This window comes from Felis catus, chromosome C1 (assembly GCF_018350175.1).
Source record: "Felis catus isolate Fca126 chromosome C1, F.catus_Fca126_mat1.0, whole genome shotgun sequence".
NCBI lineage: Eukaryota > Metazoa > Chordata > Mammalia > Carnivora > Felidae > Felis > Felis catus.
The window spans coordinates 15,441,341-15,461,101 of record NC_058375.1 but is presented as its reverse complement, the minus strand read 5'-3'; the positions used below and the strand labels follow the sequence as shown (position 1 = coordinate 15,461,101).

General features: G+C 39.0%; 1 protein-coding gene across 16 annotated transcripts in view; it reads left to right on the top strand.

Annotated features, from left to right (window-relative positions):
* Positions 1–19,761, top strand: part of EIF4G3 (eukaryotic translation initiation factor 4 gamma 3) — a 314,690-nt gene that overhangs the window by 61,064 nt on the left and 233,865 nt on the right. For all 16 annotated transcript variants that reach the window (XM_045035239.1, XM_045035237.1, XM_045035236.1 and 13 more), the window contains one exon: positions 19,446–19,521. The gene's annotated coding sequence lies outside the window, so the exon portion shown is untranslated. Of the gene's footprint in view, positions 1–19,445; positions 19,522–19,761 lie in introns of those variants that run through there.

The window sequence follows — 19,761 nt, the reverse complement described above, 5'->3', positions numbered from 1 at the left end:
GACCAGAATCTTTTTCACTAATGTCAGATGGCTTTTAAATTACTCAGTGTTTTTATGTTTTATTAGATAACATGAAGTCAAGAATTTAGACAGTTACATGGATTATTCAAAGAATGACTCTTGTGCCAGTTAACAGGAAAAAGTTGATTGTGTTGCCTTTGTCCTACATTTTACTTCTATAAAAGTAAACCATCAATGTGAAATAAGCGAAAGTTATTTTTAAAACATTGCTTTTGGATGTGGAAACTTTATCAGATATAGCTGGAGCACATTTCACAATTTTATTTATTTATTTATTTATTTACTTATTTATTTATTTATTTAACGTTCATTTATTTTGTGTGAGAGAGAGAGAGCTCAAGTGGGAGGGGCGAGGGAGGGAGGGAGGGAGGGAGAGAGAGAGAGAGAGAGAGAATGAATTCCAAGCTCAGAGCCAGATGAGGGGCTCAAACCCATGAACCATGTGATGGTGACCTGAACCAAAATCCGAGAGTCAGATGTTTAACTGGTTGAGCCACCCAGGTGTCCCTTTGTTTATTTTTGAGAGAGAGAGAGAGAGAGAGAGAGAGAGAGAGAGAGCGCGCGCGCGCGCAGGGGAGGGGCAGAGAGAAGGGGACAGGATCTAAATTGGGCTCTGCACTGACAGCAGCTAACCCAACGTGGGGTGGAACTCCTGAACTGTGAGATCATGACCTGAGCCCAAGTCGGACACTCAACCAACAGAGCCACCCAAGTGCCCCTGTTATAGTTGTATTCTTGAGAGATTTTGGAGGATTTTATTGAATCCTGTCTTTTCATCGGTGTTCTGTGAAAGTTTATGATTTTTTATTTCCTTATCTGTCACAAATTTTCCTTGTAGACAAGTCATTTGTTAAGGTAAACTTAGTGTCGCAATTCATTACACTTGACGCTATACAGTGTCTGGTAGAAAATATATGTGAGCATTTTAAGTTCTGTTTAGTAATCTCAGTATTAAATACATGTACTAGATGTTTAGGTGGTAAGGCTGGGTAGTCACATACCCTACAAAGGAAATGTAATCTATAACATGGTGAAAATTTCTTCACAGTTAATGTTACTTAAGCTGTTATATAAATATTTGGTTGAACTCTGAGGGAAAATCTCTTTTATTTTGTCATTGGTTCAGCTGCTATTCTGATTTGTATGCTAGAATGAGGAATTGCTCTTGGAGGTCTTAGTATTGGCAGTGGCTTATTGCTTCTGACATATACCAGGCACTGGGTTAAATGTCTTAAATCCTTTAAACTGTTTATTGACTCTACCAAGTAGGTACTATTATTGTCCTCATTTTCCAGGTGAAGACCTGTATTAAAGATGTTAAATGTTGGGCACCTGGGTGGCTCAGTTGGTTGAGTGTCCGACTTCAGCTCAGGTCATGATATTGTAGTTCGTGAGTTTCGAGCCCTGCATCAGGCTTGCTGCTCTTAGACCATTGCCTGCTTCACATATTCTGTCCCTGACTCTCTTTTGCCCCTCTCCCGCTCATGCTCGCTCGCTCGCTCGCTCTCTCTCAAAAATAAAACATGAAAAAAAAAAGATGTTAAATGTAACACCCCCAGAAATCACACAGGTAATAAATAAAAGAACTGGAATGCTAAAATCAAATTTGTACTTTAGACTGTGATGCGAATAAACTGCCTTCTGAGTTCAGTGTTTTTTTTTTCTTTTTATGTTTGTTTATTTTTGAGGGGAGGACAGAGGATCTGAAGCAGATTTCTGTGCTGACAGCAGCAAGCCTGATGTGGGGCTTGAACTTGAACTCGAGCTCACAAATCATGAGATCATGACCTGAGCCCAAATCGGATGCTCAACTGACGGAGCCATCCAGGCGCCCCTTGAGCTAAAGAGTTTTTAGAACTGTTGTCATAAACCTCTTTGACATATTCCGAACTGATCTATTTCAGTTAAATTCTGGGTTTCAAATTGAACTATGTTCAAGTCCTTTGAAACCTGGTGTTGGCTGAAATTGTTGGTTCTAGTTTATAGATTAAAGGGCTTTGTGTGGATTGCTTGTGGTTCAACTCTGAGCTCTTGGACTGAATTGGAGCCACTGGCTTGGTCTGTCCCAGTTGCTGTACCCATTCCAGACAGTCATCTCTTGAGGGATAAGTGTTCAGCTACTTAAACCTGAAGCTAGAGGAAAAGAGAAGAGGTTCAGGAGAAGGGAAGAGCAAAGAGTCTTCGTTTTTCTAGTGTTTTGAACTGTGCTGATGAGTTAGATCCTATTAGAAGGTCCTACAATGTTAGATCCTAAGGATGAGGTGAAGAAGGAGAATTACATGACTGTGGGCTGAGGCCTAGATGGAATGGGTATGCCGGGGAAGCAGTAGAAAAGGCTGCCATTGCTACATTTATTTTAGCATTTTACTAGGGCTAACAGAATGCGTTCCAGCATAAATACCAGTTTATTCTTTTTTTTTCCCCAGAAAGAACATTAATGACTAATCATATTTCATTTCTCAAATGCACAGTAGTTCTCTGTCAGTATGAATGAAAAGCCCTTTGGATTTTTTTCATGACTCCATTTGATGACCATTTTTGCATGAATTTAGCATAACTACACTTAATGGGTTTCTCTGGTGCCCTTACTTACTTGAAGCAGTGTGCTTCTGGCCTGCTTACCTAGATTTACAATGCTCTAGGACTTGTCTTACGGACAGTAATACTGTTGAAATTCTGCTCTTGGCCTCAGGGGGCCCTGTGTGAGTGTGGTTTTCTTAGGGTATGCTATATAGAAGCAGAGGAGAGGTCAGAACTATTTTAATAATTGTTTTGAGATACTTTTTTGCCTTTTTCACTTAATATTGACATTTTCGTGATGGTGCAGAATCATTTGTGGGTGAAACTGCTGGCGCCTTAGCGCGAATCGTGGTAGTGCTACCAAACTGTACTGGTAATGATTGTGTTCTTCACCAACACACATTCTGGAAAAGAAAGAAAAGGCACCAGTTTCACTAAATGTCTTTTTTGTTTGTTTCTTGTACTTAATATCTTTCATGAAACAGTAAAACTTACTCAGTTTATTAAATCTTCACCTTTCAGTAGACATCTTCTTAATATTCTGTGTGATGGAATGGGTGGCATGTTACATAGTTGTTCAGTGGTGGTTTTATCCTGAAAAGTTGAGTTGGAGGCCGAACTAACCACTTTTTTTGATGAAGTTTTTTATTTTAATTCCAGTATAGCTAACAAATAAAGTGTTATATCAGTTTCACTAACCACTTTTATATGTAACACCATTTTGTTTTAAATGTTTTTTATTTATTTTTGAGCAAAAGACAGAGTGCAAGCAGGGGAGGGGCAGAGAGAGAGGGGGACACAGAATCCGAAGCAGGCTCCAGGCTCTGAGCTGTCAGCACAGAGTCCGAAACAGGGATCGAACCCATGACCCGTGAGATCATCACCTGAGCCCAAGTCAGACGCTCAGCCGACTGAGCCACCCAGGCACCCCTATGTAACACCATTTTTACGTGAAAGAATGACCAACTGTATTCAGACTTGGATATTTAGCAGACATATTTTCAGAAATCAGTGAGTGTGCTTGTCGCTTTAAGGCAGACTGTTGCCAATAATAAAGTTACAGGTTTGAAGTGAAGATTAGAATATTGGAAACTTGTATGTGCCATCATGAATTTGACAGCTTCCCAATGCTTAATAAACTTTACTGGTGAAATCAGGTTTGGTTTTTAATAGTACACCATTTGGAAAATCTGGCTAACTTAATGCACCGATATTTCCCAGGTGATTAATGCATATGTTACAAAGTTATGCATAGGTGAAAGATCCATTTAAAATGCAATGTAGGGCCGCCTGAATGGCTTAGTCGATTAAGCGTCTGACTCTTGAACTTGGTTCAGGTCATGATCTCACAGGTAATGGAATTGAGCCCTGCTTCGAGCTCTGCTCTGACAGAGCGAGCCTGCTTGGAATTTTCTCTTTCCCTCTGTCTCTGCCCCTTCCCTGCTTGTGCTCGCTCGCTCTCTCTCTCTCAAAATAAACAAACTTAGTAAAAAAAAAAAAAAAAAAAAAAGAGTTTCTTATAAAAAAAATGCAATATAGAACAATTACTATAACTGTAAACTTAATACAGTTTCAGATTCGGGGTGCCTGGGTGGCTCAGTCGGTTAAGCATCCGACTCTTGATTTCAGCTCAGGTCATGATCTGACCTGAGATCATGGGATCATGGGTTCATGGGATCAAGCCCTGCGTTGGGCTCCATGCTAACAGTGCAGAGCCTGCTTGGGATTCCCTTTCTTTCTCCCTCCTCAACTCATTCTCTCTCTCTCTCTCTCTCTCTCTCTCTCTCTCTCTCTCTCTCTCTCAAAATAAACTTTAAAAAAAAGTCTCATTTTTAAAAATAAATTTTGAAAAAGTTTTTTATTTATTTTTGAGAGAGTGCCTGTGTGTGGGAGGGGGGAGGGGCAGAAAGAGCGGGAGAGGGAGGATCTGAAGCAAGCTCTGCGCTGACAGCAGAGCTGCCCCGAACTGCACTACATTCAGCTTTTCTGGTCCCTCCACGTTAAGTGATGGTATCACTCCCCTCTCAGTAATGAAAGCAAACGACAGTCCCACACGTGTACAAACAACCCTTCTCCCCAAGGAGATAGAGCAAATCTCACACACAGCAGCCAACTCATTTACTATTAGATACTGCCTAATAGTGTGTGGGACTCAAACCCACAAACCTCAAGATCATGAAATGAGCTGAAGTCCAATGCTTAACCGACCAAGCCACCCAGGCGCCTTACAGAAGTCTCTTTCAAAAAAGGTGTGATAGGGGCGCCTGGGTGGCGCAGTCGGTTAAGCGTCCGACTTCAGCCAGGTCACGATCTCGCGGTCCGTGAGTTCGAGCCCCGCGTCAGGCTCTGGGCTGATGGCTCAGAGCCTGGAGCTTGTTTCCGATTCTGTGTCTCCCTCTCTCTCTGCCCCTCCCCCGTTCATGCTCTGTCTCTCTCTGTCCCAGAAATAAATAAACGTTGAAAAAAAAATTAAAAAAAAAAAAAAAGGTGTGATATCAGATATTACCATACTGTTTCAGTAAGTCCAGCGCAGTCACTTTTTCTTCCAGGTTGTACTTCTTCCCTGTTTGAGCACTGGACAATTCAACATTATTTAGAAGCCAGGTTATACAACAAACAGGTACTTCAACATTAGAGCCATACTTTGAGAACCAAACATATTAGTCAGTTTCAATCGCAGATCTCATGCGGACTCTGGAGCATATGTTCCTTGAGGGGAAAGGCAAGAGTCAGCATTATGCACGTTTTCCTGTATTTCTGTTCCCCTCTGCCTTCCCTGTGGCTTGGTTGAATTTGTGTAAGTTAAATGTGGGAATGACAGTACTCTATATCTCTATAAATATATGCTTTCATCCATACATATTGTATTTATTTATATATGCTAAGAAACTTGGTAGCTCTGCTAATTTTCATGGCCTCAATTCTAAAAGGAACGTTTTTCATGTTCTTTAAATAGAAGTTACTTAAATATGAATTAAAAAGTAATTTGTCACTTTTACATAGTCTATCTTGAACTCATGTCTTCTTCCAATTAACTTATGCAGTAACTATTATGATGAAATGATATATTTGGGGCAAAGCGAATTCTAGATAGCAGCATAGATGCTTTATACATATTTATACAAGTGAAAAGTATCAACGTTTCTGTTAATTTTATGTTCACCAAGCCTGTGATAAGCATCTTTTAGCTTATTTTGCAATATTGTGGGACCTTATAGACTGCCAGTCTTTGTCATATTTGCTCATTTACTTTCATTTAAATATTCTATATGTATTTCATTTGATGTAAGCCGCCTCAAGCCCATGGTGGATAAAGCAAGGAATAAATAAGATAACATAACGGGCAAACAAACTACTATAGCCAGAGTTGGGGGAAAAAAAAATGAGAGAAAATAAAAGCCTTGTTGCAGTTTTTATTATTTTATTTTGTTTTGTTTTATTTTATTTTAGTTTATTTGTTGTGAGAGAGTGTGAGCAGGGGAGGGGCAGAGAGAGAAGGATAGGGAGAGAATCCCAGGCAGGCTCCAGCTCTGTCAGTGCAGAGCCCAATATGGGGCTGTAACTCACAAACCACAAACCCTGAGATCATGACCTGAGCCAAAATCAAGAGTCTGATCGACTAAGCCACCCAGGTGCCCCTTGTTGCTGTTCTTGAAAGATAAAAATTTGTTTTTTTAATGTATTTATTAATTTACATTTGTACTTGTATTTAAGTCTTTATGTTCATAAATTCATAATAAAATGAAATATTTGCCTTATTAAACAATAGTGACTAACACTGGAAGGCTATAATGGAGTAATAAATGACAGCAAGCTGTATCAGCCTTTTCTTCCCTGCTCCACTCTCCAATAATCTTACTAATGACCAGTGAAATAGACAAAGGTAGAAAAAGTCATATCTGTCTATATATGTGTTAAACTGGGGGTGTCTGGCTGGCTCAGTTGGTAGAGCAGGTGACTCTTCATCTTGGGGTTGTGAGTTCGAGCCCCACGTTGGGTGTAGAGATTACTTAAGAATAAAATTAGGGGCACCTGGGTGGCTCATTTGGTTAAGCATCCGGCTTTGGCTCAGGTCAGATCTCAAGGTTTGCGAGTTTGAGCCCTGCATTGTGGTCTGTGCTGAGGATCCTGCTTTCGATTCTGAGTCTTGTCTCTCTCTGCCCCTCCCCCACTCATGCTCTGTCTCTGTCTCTCACAAATGAATAAACATTTAAAAAATAAAAAATAAAATGAAAAAATCTTAAAAAACAATTACTATGTTTGTAAACCAGATAGTATATCTAAGTAAATTTGGTAATCACTTCCTGAGCAACAGATTGCACATGTATTCTGTAGAACCAGGATTATTTTAGATCTCAGACACAGCTGTTACTGGAAATGTGGTTTCTTGGGGGTGCCTGGGTAACTCAGTTAAGCATCCAATCCTTAATTTTGGCTCAGGTCATGATCTCATGGTCATGAGGTTGAGCTGGTGTTAGGCTCTGCACTGAGCCTGCGTTTTGTTTGTTTGTTTGTTTTGAGAGAGTGTGTGTGCGCACGTGATGCATTGGGTGCCGGGTGGCGGTAGGGCGAATGAGTCCTTTTTTTTTTAACACTCATTTTTGAGAGATGGGGAGAGACAGGATATGAGTGGGGGAAGGAAGGGCAAAGAGAGAGGGAGACACAGGATCTGAAGCAGGCTCCAGGATCTGAGCTGTCAGCACAGAGCCTGATGCAGGGCTCGAACCCACGGACTGCGAGATCGTGACCTGAGCTGAAGTTGAACGCTTAACCTACGGAGCCACCTAGACACCCCAGAGAATGAATCTTAAAGCAGACTCCATTTCTAGCACAAAGCCTACACAGTCAGAACCGTGAGATCATGACCTGAGCCAAAATCAAGAGTCAGGCTCTTAACCCACTGATCCACATAGGTGCCCCCCTTATTATTTACCTTTAAGGTCCATGTTAACTTTTCTCTACCTAAATATCTAGGAACCTACTTGAGGGGTCAAAGTGAACCTTGACACTTAAAACCTAAGTCAGAAAAACTTAAATAACTTACTATAGCTGTATATATAGCTGAATAAAACTCAGTATAACTTTACTCTTATCCAGTCTCCTTTCCTTAGCAGTCAGAAAATACTGATTCCCCCCCCACTTTAAAAAAATTAAAAAACATTTTTTGTGCCTTGTATGTATATGTATGTATAGCTGTAGTAATGCATAACACTAATGGTATCACTTGTTTCATCAATAAAATTTTGTACATTTGACAAACACATTGAGAGTATAGCTGTTTTGTGGAGTGCCCTGCAGCCTCAGAACTCAGATTCTCTTACTAACAAGACTTGTGACTATAAACACATAAAAATGAGAGAGGAAGCAGGGGAGAGGGGCAGAGAATTTTATTTATTTAAATTGCTTTTTAATGTTTATTCATTTTTGAGAAAGAGACAGCGTGTGAGTGGGGGAGAGGCAGAGAAAGAGACACACACAGAATGTGGAAGGCTCCAGGCTCTGAGCTGTCAGCACAGGGACCGACGCAGGACTCGAACTCTCAGACTGTGAGATCATGACCTGAGCCGAAGTCAGACGCTTAACCAACTGAGCCACTCATGCACCCCTATTTATTTATTTTTATTTTATTATTTTTTTTACAAGATGCTTTTTTATTTTTTTAACTTATTTGTTTTGAGAGAGAGAGCGAGCAGGGGAGGGGCAGAGAGAGAGAGAGGGAGACAGAGAATCCCAAGCAGGTTCCACACTGTTAGTGTATAGCCTGATGAGGAATGGGCTTGAACTCACAAACCCTGAGATCATGACCTGAGCTGAAACCAAGAGTCAGTCGCTTAACCAACTCAGCCACCCAGGTGCCCCGAGAGAGAATTTTAAACAGGCTCCCTGCTCAGCGCGGAGCTGGACTTGGAGCTTGATTCCACGACCCTGGGATTATGACCTGAGTAGGAATCAAGAGTTAGACACACAGTCCTCTGAGCCACCCAGGTGCCCCTCACAATTAGTTTTTTGTTAAGTAACCATTATGATAGCTAACATTTATAGAGTTTTACTGTATGCCAGAATAGTTTACATTTATTCATACATATTTTTCTAAGTTTATTTATTTGATAGAGCATGTGTGCACATGAGCGGGAGGGGCAGAGAGGAGAGAGAATCCCAAGCAGGCTCTGCCCTGTCAATGCAGAGCCCAACCTGGGGCTTTATCCCCTGTCCCTGGGATCATGACCTGAGCCAAAACCAAGAGTAGGACACTTAACAGACTGAGCCACCCAGAGGCCCCTCCCCCCCTTTTAATGCTGAGGTGGTTTTTATTGTAACATTGGCTAAGTATAACAGCCTGTGTGGTCTGAAACTTGATTCTCAGGACTTTCTGGAGGGCCTGTGTGTTGGTTGTCTTTGTCCAGGTGTGTCAGCAGTAAGAGTGTAAAGAGAGTGTTCTGGACTCATTGTTCGCTCCCATGAGTAGTGGTGTGGCCCTTGGCTACCACAGTACCACTGCATCTGTTGGTTTTCGTCCCACCTCAGTGGCTACAGGTAGGGTCCTTTGCTGATCTATCCTGTGTCTCATCCTCAGGTCTGAGGTCCTTTGCCTCCTTTCTTTCTATTGGGTTTAAAGATTAGTTTCATGTTAATGAATTTTGAAAGTTTTGTATCTTTATGTCAGAGTTTTGGCCCTAATTACATATTCATATATCTAATTTTTGTTATTGTGTCTCCTGACATTTCCAGTAGGCATTTCAGTACTCTTAATTTCCTTTTCATCCCTACTTCAACCTGTTCCTTCCCGGTTTTGGTAAATAGTACCACTATGTCACTGCTCAAGATAAAGCACCTATAAGCCATTTTTTGTTTATTCTTTTTGTTATTCTTTGTTATTCTTTTCCTTCACCCGTCTACTTTTATTATTTATTTTAGAGAGAGAGTGTGTGTGAGCAGGGCGGAGAGGCAGAGGGAGAGAATCTTAAGCCAACTCTGCTGTCAGCACGCAACCTAATGCAGGCTCAGTCCCAATACCGTGGGATCATGACCTCAGCTGAAATCAAGAGTGGGACATTCAGGGGCGCCTGGGTGGCTCAGTTGGTTAAGCCTCCAACCTTGGCTCAGGTCATAATTTCATGGTTTATGGGTTTGAGCCTCATGTCAGGCTCTGTGCTGACAGCTCAGAGCCTGGGGCCTGCTTCAGATTGTGTGTCTCCTTCTCTCCCTGCCCCTCCCCTGCCCATTCTCATTCTCTGTCTCTCTCTCTCTCTCTCTCTCTCACTCTCTCACTCTCTCACTCTCCCTTCCCTCCCTCCCTCCCTCTCCCTCTCCCCCTCCCTCCCTCCCTCCCTCTCTCCCTCTCTCTCAGAAATAAACATTAAAAAAAAAAAAAAGAGTGGGACATTGAATTGACCAAGCCACCTAGGCGCCCCTGCCATGATTCTTTTTAAACCTAAGTTCTAGTAGAATTTCAGAACATTGCAATTATGATCTCATCTTCATATTACATTTTAAAAATGCTCTACCAGTTCAGGTAAATGTCACCTCCTTGAAAATTTTAGAGTTCTACCTATTAACAGCTTGTAGCCAGCAGTGGAATGTCTAGTGAAGGCTGACTTTTGTTGTATGTGAATGACTAGCTCATTCAGTTCTTTTTTGGAGAATGACTTTTAAAATCTGTCAAATGTGTATTCCCTACCAATTATTATCTGGATCTATATCCAGAGGAATCTGGCATATCAGCATATTTTATTTGGTTATTATCTAAGGCCATTTGAGTGATTCAGATGTAGGATACAAATGGAATTGCTAACTGCATTTCATCTTTTTTTTTTTTTTTTTTTTTTGAGAAAGAGAGACAGACAGCATGAATAGGGTAGGGACAGAGGAAGAGGGAGAAAGAGAATCTCAAGCAGGCTCTGTGCTGCTAGCACAGAGTCCCATGCTGGGCTCAAGCTCACGAAGCCACGAGATCATGACTTGAGCCGAAATCAAGAGTCTCACGCTTAACCAACTGAGCCACCCCAGCGCCCCTGCCCTTCATCATTCTCAATGAAATTTCTTCAAGGTAGACATTTTTGAAGGAAGAGGTCTACTTTGTTCTGCCTTTTCTTTGTCACATGGATTGTTTTAATCTGAATTGTGTGTTAGTATAACACTTAAATATTTGTCTTAGAATTAAAAACTTGAGAACTAAAAACTTTGAAATTGTGAAATTTGAAATTTGTGAGTATATTCATTTTTCATATGTGTATCTTTTTGTCTCATAGAAAGTTTGTATTTTTGTCTTGAGTAGAAGGATTAACAGCATGGTCAGCAGCTATATTCTTTCACAATATTGATCCTTGCCCCCCACCCCCCATCTAAGCAGCTTATGTTTTTGGTTAAACTTAAATGTGACTGTCGGGAAATCAGTTTGAGTTAGAAAACCAGAGCCAGAGCAAGGGCTTTTCTGGCCAAGCACTTTGAAACTAAAGTTTTCAGATTTGTAAAAAAAATACAGTTTAATGGTTCCTAGTTGTTAACATTCATATAGTGGTTTCTAGAAACAGATTTGCGCAGAAACACAATGGGAAAGAAGGTATGGGCTGTTTGCACTTTGCAATTCCAAAATCAAAAGTGTCTGGAAAACTCATTTTTTCTCATAAATTAGTAAAAACTCTGGCCAGAAAGCCAGAAGTTTGAATATTTATATATTTTGCAGTAGAGATAAATGTGTTTCATTAAGGAGTATTGCCCGTAGACCCTGCTGGAGATGTTATATAATGTAACAACTATATTAACTTTCTATCTTTGGAAAAATTCTGAATTCCAATAAGGGATTTTGGACCTAAATTAACAGTCCAACATTAAATTGAATTGAAAGAATAAAATGGCTAGTTTTATTTCTCTGCAGTTTTTTTTTTAAATTTTTTTTTAATGTTTATTTATTTTTGAGAGAGACAGAGACAGAATGTGAGTGGGTTAGGGGCAGAGAGAGAGGGAGACACAGAATCCGAAGCAGGCTCCAGGCTCTGAGCTGTCAGCACAGAGCCCAACGTGGGGCTCAAACTCATGAGCTGTGAGATCATGACCTGAGCTGAAGTCAGATGTTCAACGGACTGAGCCACCCAGACACCCCTATTTTTCTGCAGTTTCAATGGCAAATGATACAGAGCAATGAAGAAAATTTTGGTTTTCTTAGAACATTGGTGTCCTTTTATATATATATATATATATATATATATATATATATATATATATATGTAGCATATATATATATATGTAGCATATATATATATGTAGCATATATATATATGTAGCATATATATATATATATGTAGCATATATATATATGTATGTATGTAGCAGGGGTAGATTTGTCATAATGTTTAGGTTTGAGAATACAGTTCCTGTTCTGTTTTTGTCGAGAGTTACTAACCTTGTGATCCCTGAGATTTCTGTACTTGCTGAGTAGAGTCATTCAGGGTTATCATTCTTTGTGGCATATTTTATATGTTTGATGTCTATGAGGTCTACGCTTCACAACTTTAAATTAATTCAGTCTTGTCTGTTTCATCTTTAATTATAACATGCATTAATCTAATCAGCACAGCTTTGTGGGTTTTTTGCCTTCATTTATTTATTTCGATAGAGAGCGTGTGCATGCACAAGCCGAATAGGAGCAGAGAGAGAGAGGGAATCCTAAGCAGGATGCGCACTACAGTGCAGAGCCCTTCTTGGAGCTTGAACACATGAACCATGAGATCATGACCTGAGCCGAGACCAAGAGTGGGTTACATAACTGACTGAGTCACCCAGGCGTCACCCTTCAGCACAGTTTTATGCTTGGGTTTGAGATGAGCTATTTCTTTGGTATCACCTATGTAAGTAGCAATTAGCTGAGGATACTTTACTGTTAGCCTCTGAGGGTTCCATTATGGAATTTGTTTCCCTTATTGATACACAGTTTTCTATAGCTCTAGTCCTTATCTTTCTTTTTTATTCATTTTTTACAATGTTTATTTACCTTTGAAGGAGAGAGAGAGCATGAGCGGGGTAGGGGCAGAGAGAGAGAGACAACACACACACACACACACACACACACACACACACACACACACACACACACACACACACACACACACCCATGTGGGCTCCAGGCTCTGAGCTGTCATCACAGAGCCTGACGCGAAGTTGGGACTCACAAACTGTAAGATCATGACCTGAGCCGAAGTTGGATGCCCAACTGACTGAGCCACCCAGCACCCCTAGTCCTTATCTTTTATGAAGCTTTTCCCAGTGTAGGAAAGGGTTATTAAAAAAAAAAATTTTTTTTACATCTTATTTTTTAAATTTATCTTTGAGAGAGAGAGAGAGAGAGCGAGACAGAGCACAAGTAGGGGAGAGGCAGAGAGAGAGGGAGACACAGAATCCTAAGCAGGCTCCAGGCTCTGAGCTGTCAGCACAGAGCCCGACGTGGGGCTTGAACTCACAAACAGATCATGACCTGAGCCAAAGTCGGAAACTCAACTGATTGATCCACCCAGGCGCCCCGGAAAGGGTTATTTTAAATAAAACGTTACTGTGATAAAATATGCATATCGTAAAATTGACTCATTTAAAGTGTACAATGCCCTGGTTTTTACTGCATTTACGGATGTGTGCAGCAGCCATTTCCACAGTCAATTCTAGAACATTTTTATCTCCTTAGAAAGGAACCCCATTCCTCTTAGCTATCAGCTCCCTCCCTCTTCATTTTCTCTACTCCTAAGCAACTACTAGTCTTTCTGTCTTTATAGCCTATTTTGAACATTTCATAAAAATTGAATCATATAATATGTGGTCTTCTGTGACTTTCACTTAGCATGTTTTCAAGATTCATCCATGTTGTGGCATGTATTAGTACTTCGTTTCTTTTTTTGCCAAATAATATTTTTTTTATGCTTTCCATTCATCAGTTGATGCACAATTGAGGTCTTTCTACCTTTATTATTAGGAATAATAGTGCATGTAAATAAATATTAATGTTCAAGTTTTTGCAAGGATATATGTTTCCATTTTTCATGGGTATATACCCAAGAGTGAAATTGCTGGGTCATATGGTAACTCAGTGTTTAAACTTTTGAGGAACTGTCACAGACCGTTTTTCAGAGTGGCTTCACAAATTCACATTTCCACCAGCAGTATATGAGGGTTCTCTGTACTCTTCACTGACTCTGGCGTTTTGATTATAGCCATCCTTCCTGGTAGGTGTGAAGTAGTATCTCATTGCAGCTTTGATTTGCGGTTCCGGGTTGACTAATTATATTGAGCATCTTTTCATGTGCTTTTTGCCCATTTGTAGATCTTCTTTGGAGAAATGTCTTTTCAGATCCTTTCTCGACTTGAAATAATGGGTTATTTGTGTTTTTATTTTTGAATTGTAAGAGTTCTTTATATATCCTAGATAGAAATCTCTTATCAGACATAAGAGTTGCAAATATTTTTTCCTATTCTATGTGTTGTCTTTCCATTTTCTTGATACTGTCTTTTGATGTACAGTACTGTTTAATTTTGTTGAAGTATGATTTATTCTTTTGTTGTTGATTTTGGTGCTGCTGTATCTAATAATCCATTGCCAAATATGAGGCCATGCAGATTTATTCCATGTTTACTTCTGAAAATTTCTAGTTATAGCCTTTACATTTAAGTCTTTGATCTACTTTGAGTTAATTTTTGTCAAGTAAGCAACCCACCATCATTCCTTTGCATGTCTATTCAGTTGTCCGATCAAGAGGGCGTTATTTTTTATATTAGCTTTCTATAACTAATTAGTCAGTTTCTATATGCAGCACATCTCAAACTCTTCAAATAATAAAATTTTGGACTCTTAAAATATTTTTTTGAAACATTGTGAATTAATCTGGACAATTTTCTGTGTGATAAACAGTGACATGGGATTGCTTCTTATATTTACATTTATGTAGACAGTGTGTTTTTCCAGTTTTGGCTAGTGCATCTCCTTTATAAAGGTAGGTTAAATTTTGTTTTTTAGGGTTTATTTTCAAGATATGCTAGTTTATTTAAATTGCATTTCTTTAATTTTTAAAGAGTATATCCCTTCCTTAATGGGATATTTATATTAATATTAAATGGAATTTATATTCAATATTAATATATTCAATATTAATTAAATGGAAATAATACTAAATGGAATGTAGCTATTTCCAAAGCAATTGTATGTGAAAAGAGTGTAGCATAGAAATTCTGCCCTTATGCTTTTATGTTATACATGTTCTCTTCCTTTATTGTTATCAAAACTCTATTTGAAGAAGGAGGGATGCCTGGCATGTCAGTAGAGCATGCAACTCTTGATCTCGGGTTGTAGGTTTGAGACCCACGCTGGGTGTAGAGATTACTCGAAAATAAAATCCCAACAAAAAAAGAGAAAGTGGAGAAAGGTCTAAATTGACTGATATTACCATATTGCCATAAAGCTTAAATAAGAAATAATGTAGAAAAAGATCTTTTTCATTTATTTGTTTTTATCTCCTGAAATCGGTTGCCTGTGTCTTCTCTAAAGTAATTTGTGCAATGGGATTTGTACCCTTGCTTTCACTTTCAGTGAGGCAATAATAACTTGAGGTTGTCACTATAAATATTGCTTATGGTAAGCATTGATTTGGGAGAGTAGCTTTTCTTTAAAAAAAAAAAATTTTTTTTAACTTTTATTGATTATTGAGAGACAGAGAGAGACACAGAGCATGAGTAAAGGAGGGGCAGAGAGAGAGGGAGACACAGAATCTGAACCAGGCTCCAGGCTCTGAGCTGTCAGCACAGAGCCCAACGTGGGGCTCAAATCCAAGAACCGTGACATCATGACCTGAGCCGAAGTCGGGCGCTTAACCGAGGGAGCCACCCAGGCACCCCTGTGTTTGTTTATTTTTGAGAGAGAGAGAGCAAGCAGGGGAGGGGCAGAGAGAGGGGATCAGAGGATCCAAAGCAGGCTTGGTGCTGACAGCACAGAGCCCGACGTGTGGGTCGAATTCACAAGCTATGAGATCATGACCTGAGCAGAAGTCGGATGCTTAACCGACTGAGCCACACAGGCGCCCCTAGCTTTTCTTATAATGGATTGGGGTAAAGTTTAGGAACATTCAGCTGTGAGTTGTAAACGGAACATTAGTGTTTTAGCATACTGGAGGAAGATTTCTGTTGATTTTCATTAATTATTTTCTAATTTCTCAAGATAAAACCTTTTGAGGAGATAGTGACTACAGGTCAAACTCAGGGTCAGATACAATTGCCATTGAGCAAGAAACTTCATCCTAATGAGAGTTCATCATTCATGAAATTTCAGTACACATCTGTAAGTTTAAAAAAAAATTTCTTTAATATTTATTTATTTCTGAGACAGAGCATGAGTGGGGGAGGGGCATCAAGAGAGGGAGACACAGAATCTGAAGCAGGCTCCAGGCTCTGAGCGGTCAGCACACAGCCCGACGCGGGGCTCGAACTCACAAACCGTGAGATCAAGTCCTGAGCCGATGTCAATCGCTCAACCGACTAACCCACCCAGGCACCCCCAGTACACATCTGTAAATTAAAAAATTACTGGTCCCTTCTTTCTTTCCTGACATAAGCAGGAAACATTCAGATCATTATATAATCTCACTGGTCTTTGGGTTTCTTTGACGAAATCTTGTGTTTGAAAAATTTTTATCCGCCTAATTGACATTTAATGTGGAGCGTATGTAATGAGTTCTTTAATAATCAATTTAGAGTGTGTTGTGCTTTAATACTCTTAAGTCTTCAAATTTTATTTATTTCTTACATTTTTTATTAGAAAATGAGCGTGCAGAATTAAAAAAATATTTTCCATTTGTATTTCTATTTAGAATCTTAATTCAGTTATTATATACCATCCTTCTGGTCTTGGTAATGATTTTGCTTATATTTCCTAATGGTATAATCCATAGTAGTTTGAACCGCAGAAATGTCAAGTGAGTATGCCTACTGTGTTTTAGGTTGAGATTTAAAAAATAAAAAAACAACATTCTGAAGCACTGCACATGCATATTATCACTGTTCATTAGTTGAACTTGAATTTTAAGTGGTACTCTGAAAAGCCTTTTTTTTTTTTTTTTTGCTACCTTGAGCTCAAAAGTAAATAAGTAAATATCCAGTGATGTATGCTGGAGATACAGTACTTGGTGAAAGCTGGTAATAAGCTTAATTACAGGCAGAATTAGGAGGAAGTATGTTGTTGTGAAAGAGCTTTATATGCACGTCATTTCTTCGAATTAACTTATTTATGGAGAAAATGCCTAGTGCCTATTTGAGTCTGGTTTATTGAGGCTGTTTTTAGTGGAAAGAGGGGCTAAATAACTTACTTGCAAGGAAGCAAAAATATAGGAAGTTAAATTAAAAAAAAATGTTTAATGCTTATTTTTGAGAGAGAGAGCTACAGAGCATGAACAGGGGAGGAGCAGAGAGAGAGGGAGACACAGAATCTGAAGCGGGCTCCAGGCTCTGAGCTGTCAGCACTGAACTGGATGCAGGGCTTGAACCCAAGAACCATGAGATAATGACCTGAGCCGAAGTTGGACACTTAACCAACTGAGCCACCCAGGGGCACCCCACAAGTTAAATTTTTTATTGAGATACAACTCACATGCTATAAAATTCACACTTTTTAAAGTGTACAATTTAGTGGTTTTTAGCATATTTATGAAGATATGTGATAGGAAAAAAATGCTTTGTAAAATAAGCTGACTTAGTTTGATACAGTAATTGCCAAGTCTGTATTAATAAGTGTACATTTGCCATTGGGCAGATGATTCAGTTTAGGCCAAGAATTTGGGACTTTCTAGAAATTTTGGGGTGACACTCCATTGACTCTTCTATGAGACGAACTGTTCATTTAGTTTTGTCATATAGATAGGGGCAACCATAGTTTGACCAGGTTGTGGTCATTATTCTGTTCGTGACATATTGATATAATAGGAAGAGAGTGGTTTTTAGAATTCAGGAAGACTTGATCTGGCCTGAGTACCTAGCCTTATTAACTGGGGCAGGTTACTTCTTGCTGATTCTCAGTTTATAAGAGATATTTTGGAATGGTTCGGTGAAGACAACATAGTTGTTAGGCTTGCAGCCTGTTTTAGATTCAGATCTCCTGACTTGTATTTTCAGTTTTTGTTTTTATAGAATTATGTTTTTGTTTTAAAATTAAGAATTTTTACTTCAATGTTCTTTTAAGAAACAATTTATCAACCTGTAGTATTCTGTTGGTGGTTTACAGAGAGTGAAATAAACAAAATAAACATTATTTGTGGCCCAGAAGAATGTTTGTTAGTGGGACTCTTGGCCAAATATATGATTGCCTCTTTACAAATATCATAATTGTATTGTTAGGCAATAAAATAACTAATAGAAATCAGGAACCCCTAACCTTCCTTTGTAAGGTTGAAATGGCATGTCTCAGCTTTTGGGGGCATAGTACTGATAATTCTCATTTGAGATTATTCTCATGTGGTGAGAATTAGCCTTAGCTAGAAGAAGCAAAAGTCGTTGGCTTTGCAGAAGAAAGAATGGCCTCATATTTTCCACCATTCATGTGACTGCGGTGCAGAACTATAATTCAAAGAAAGTTTTATTCCAGCCAAGGGTAATCTTCTTTCTGAAAGAATCGACAAGCTCATAATGAAGGACTATTGTCCTGGAACTTATTATGAGTCTTATGCTTTCTACATTGCAAACATATATAAAGTTTTAAAGAAGCAGCTCCTGTATGAAATGTTTTAGTTTTGTTATTTCTTGCAGTAGTTGAAATCAGTTCCTTATGTGTAGGGGACGAACTGTGTGGTCTGAGGTGGTTAGTTTAAAGAATTGTCTAGAGACTGGTACAGTGTTACTGATTTTGAGTGGCTAAACCATGGATGGTTTTTGCTTTATTTTCCCTCTCCCACCTCAACAAACTTGCTACTTACATATAAAGAATTTAACTTTTAATGATTCAGATTTCTGTAACTTGTGGTCATTCATATAAAATTGTTAATCGTAGCTGGTATTTTGTCTTCTAAAATGTTTCATTGAATTAGAAAGGAAAATGATAGGAGAAATTTCAAGTACTTGTTAGGTTTAGGGAGGCATTCTGTTTCACTTTGGGTTTATTATATTTTTAGTCCTCTTAAATAGTACATTTAAATGATTCAAAAATTTTATTATGGAAACATTCAAAACACTTTGGTAATCCCACTGTGTGGAGAGAATTGCTGTTAATCTTTTGGTTGCTGTTCTTTGTTGTTGTTGTTGTTGTTGACATTCTTAGGGGAAATACCACCTCTCATCACCAGGTGGAAGGAGCTCACATCATTTACTTTTGAAGCTGAGTAAAATGATAGTCTTTTGTCTTTTAACAATATCCTGGCCACATGCTGGAATATTTTAATTGTTATGCTGGAGAGCCATTGTGGGTTTGTTTGTTTGTTTGTTTGTTTGTTTTTTTAATGAGTTGGTTGGGAAATATGGAGAAGGGAAAGAAGCAACTAACGTAGAAAAACCAGGAAACAATTATATTAGTCATTCCTTTGCAGTTAGCAGAAGAGACTGTCTTTTTCAGTAATTTACATGTATCTTTCTGGCTGTCCTGCTCATACTTCCTTAGTCTTTTTCTCTAGAAAGTAAAGGTGGTAGATTCTCATCATGGACCTAAAGTGTGGAGGCTTGTTTGTTTTGAGTTGCCATGGAACGTTTATCGTGGGAATCACTTGGAGAGATTGATCTGATTACATGAAGAAATTTGAAATATTTGTTTTCCGTTTTTGTGGAGAAGTAAATGAGTAGCCTTAGTAATTACGTGACAAAACGTGGGTCATGGACAGAATCTTAGGATGGTAAATTTTTGCTAATGCTACAGCAAGGCATTTTTGAGTTCTCTTATCCTTAACTCACTCTTCTAGAATTCCTAGAGGACCTGCACAGCAGCCTCTCGAGGATCGACTCTTCACTCCCGCCGTCCCGGCAGTGTATAGCACGGTGAGTACCTCATGATTGCTGGTCATATTGGATGACTTCTTGCACATAAGCGTTTGATGTCACAACAGTGTTGGTTTGATTGGCATGTGAAAGGTTTTTGGCAAAAATTAAATGAAAATCCTGAACTGAGATAGGTGTATATAATATAAGAAGGGTGACTAGGTCTTTCCCCCCCATCATCTTAATTTAATAAGTGAATATGAAACAAGCATTGTCTTAAGATAGATTGGCTCATACACC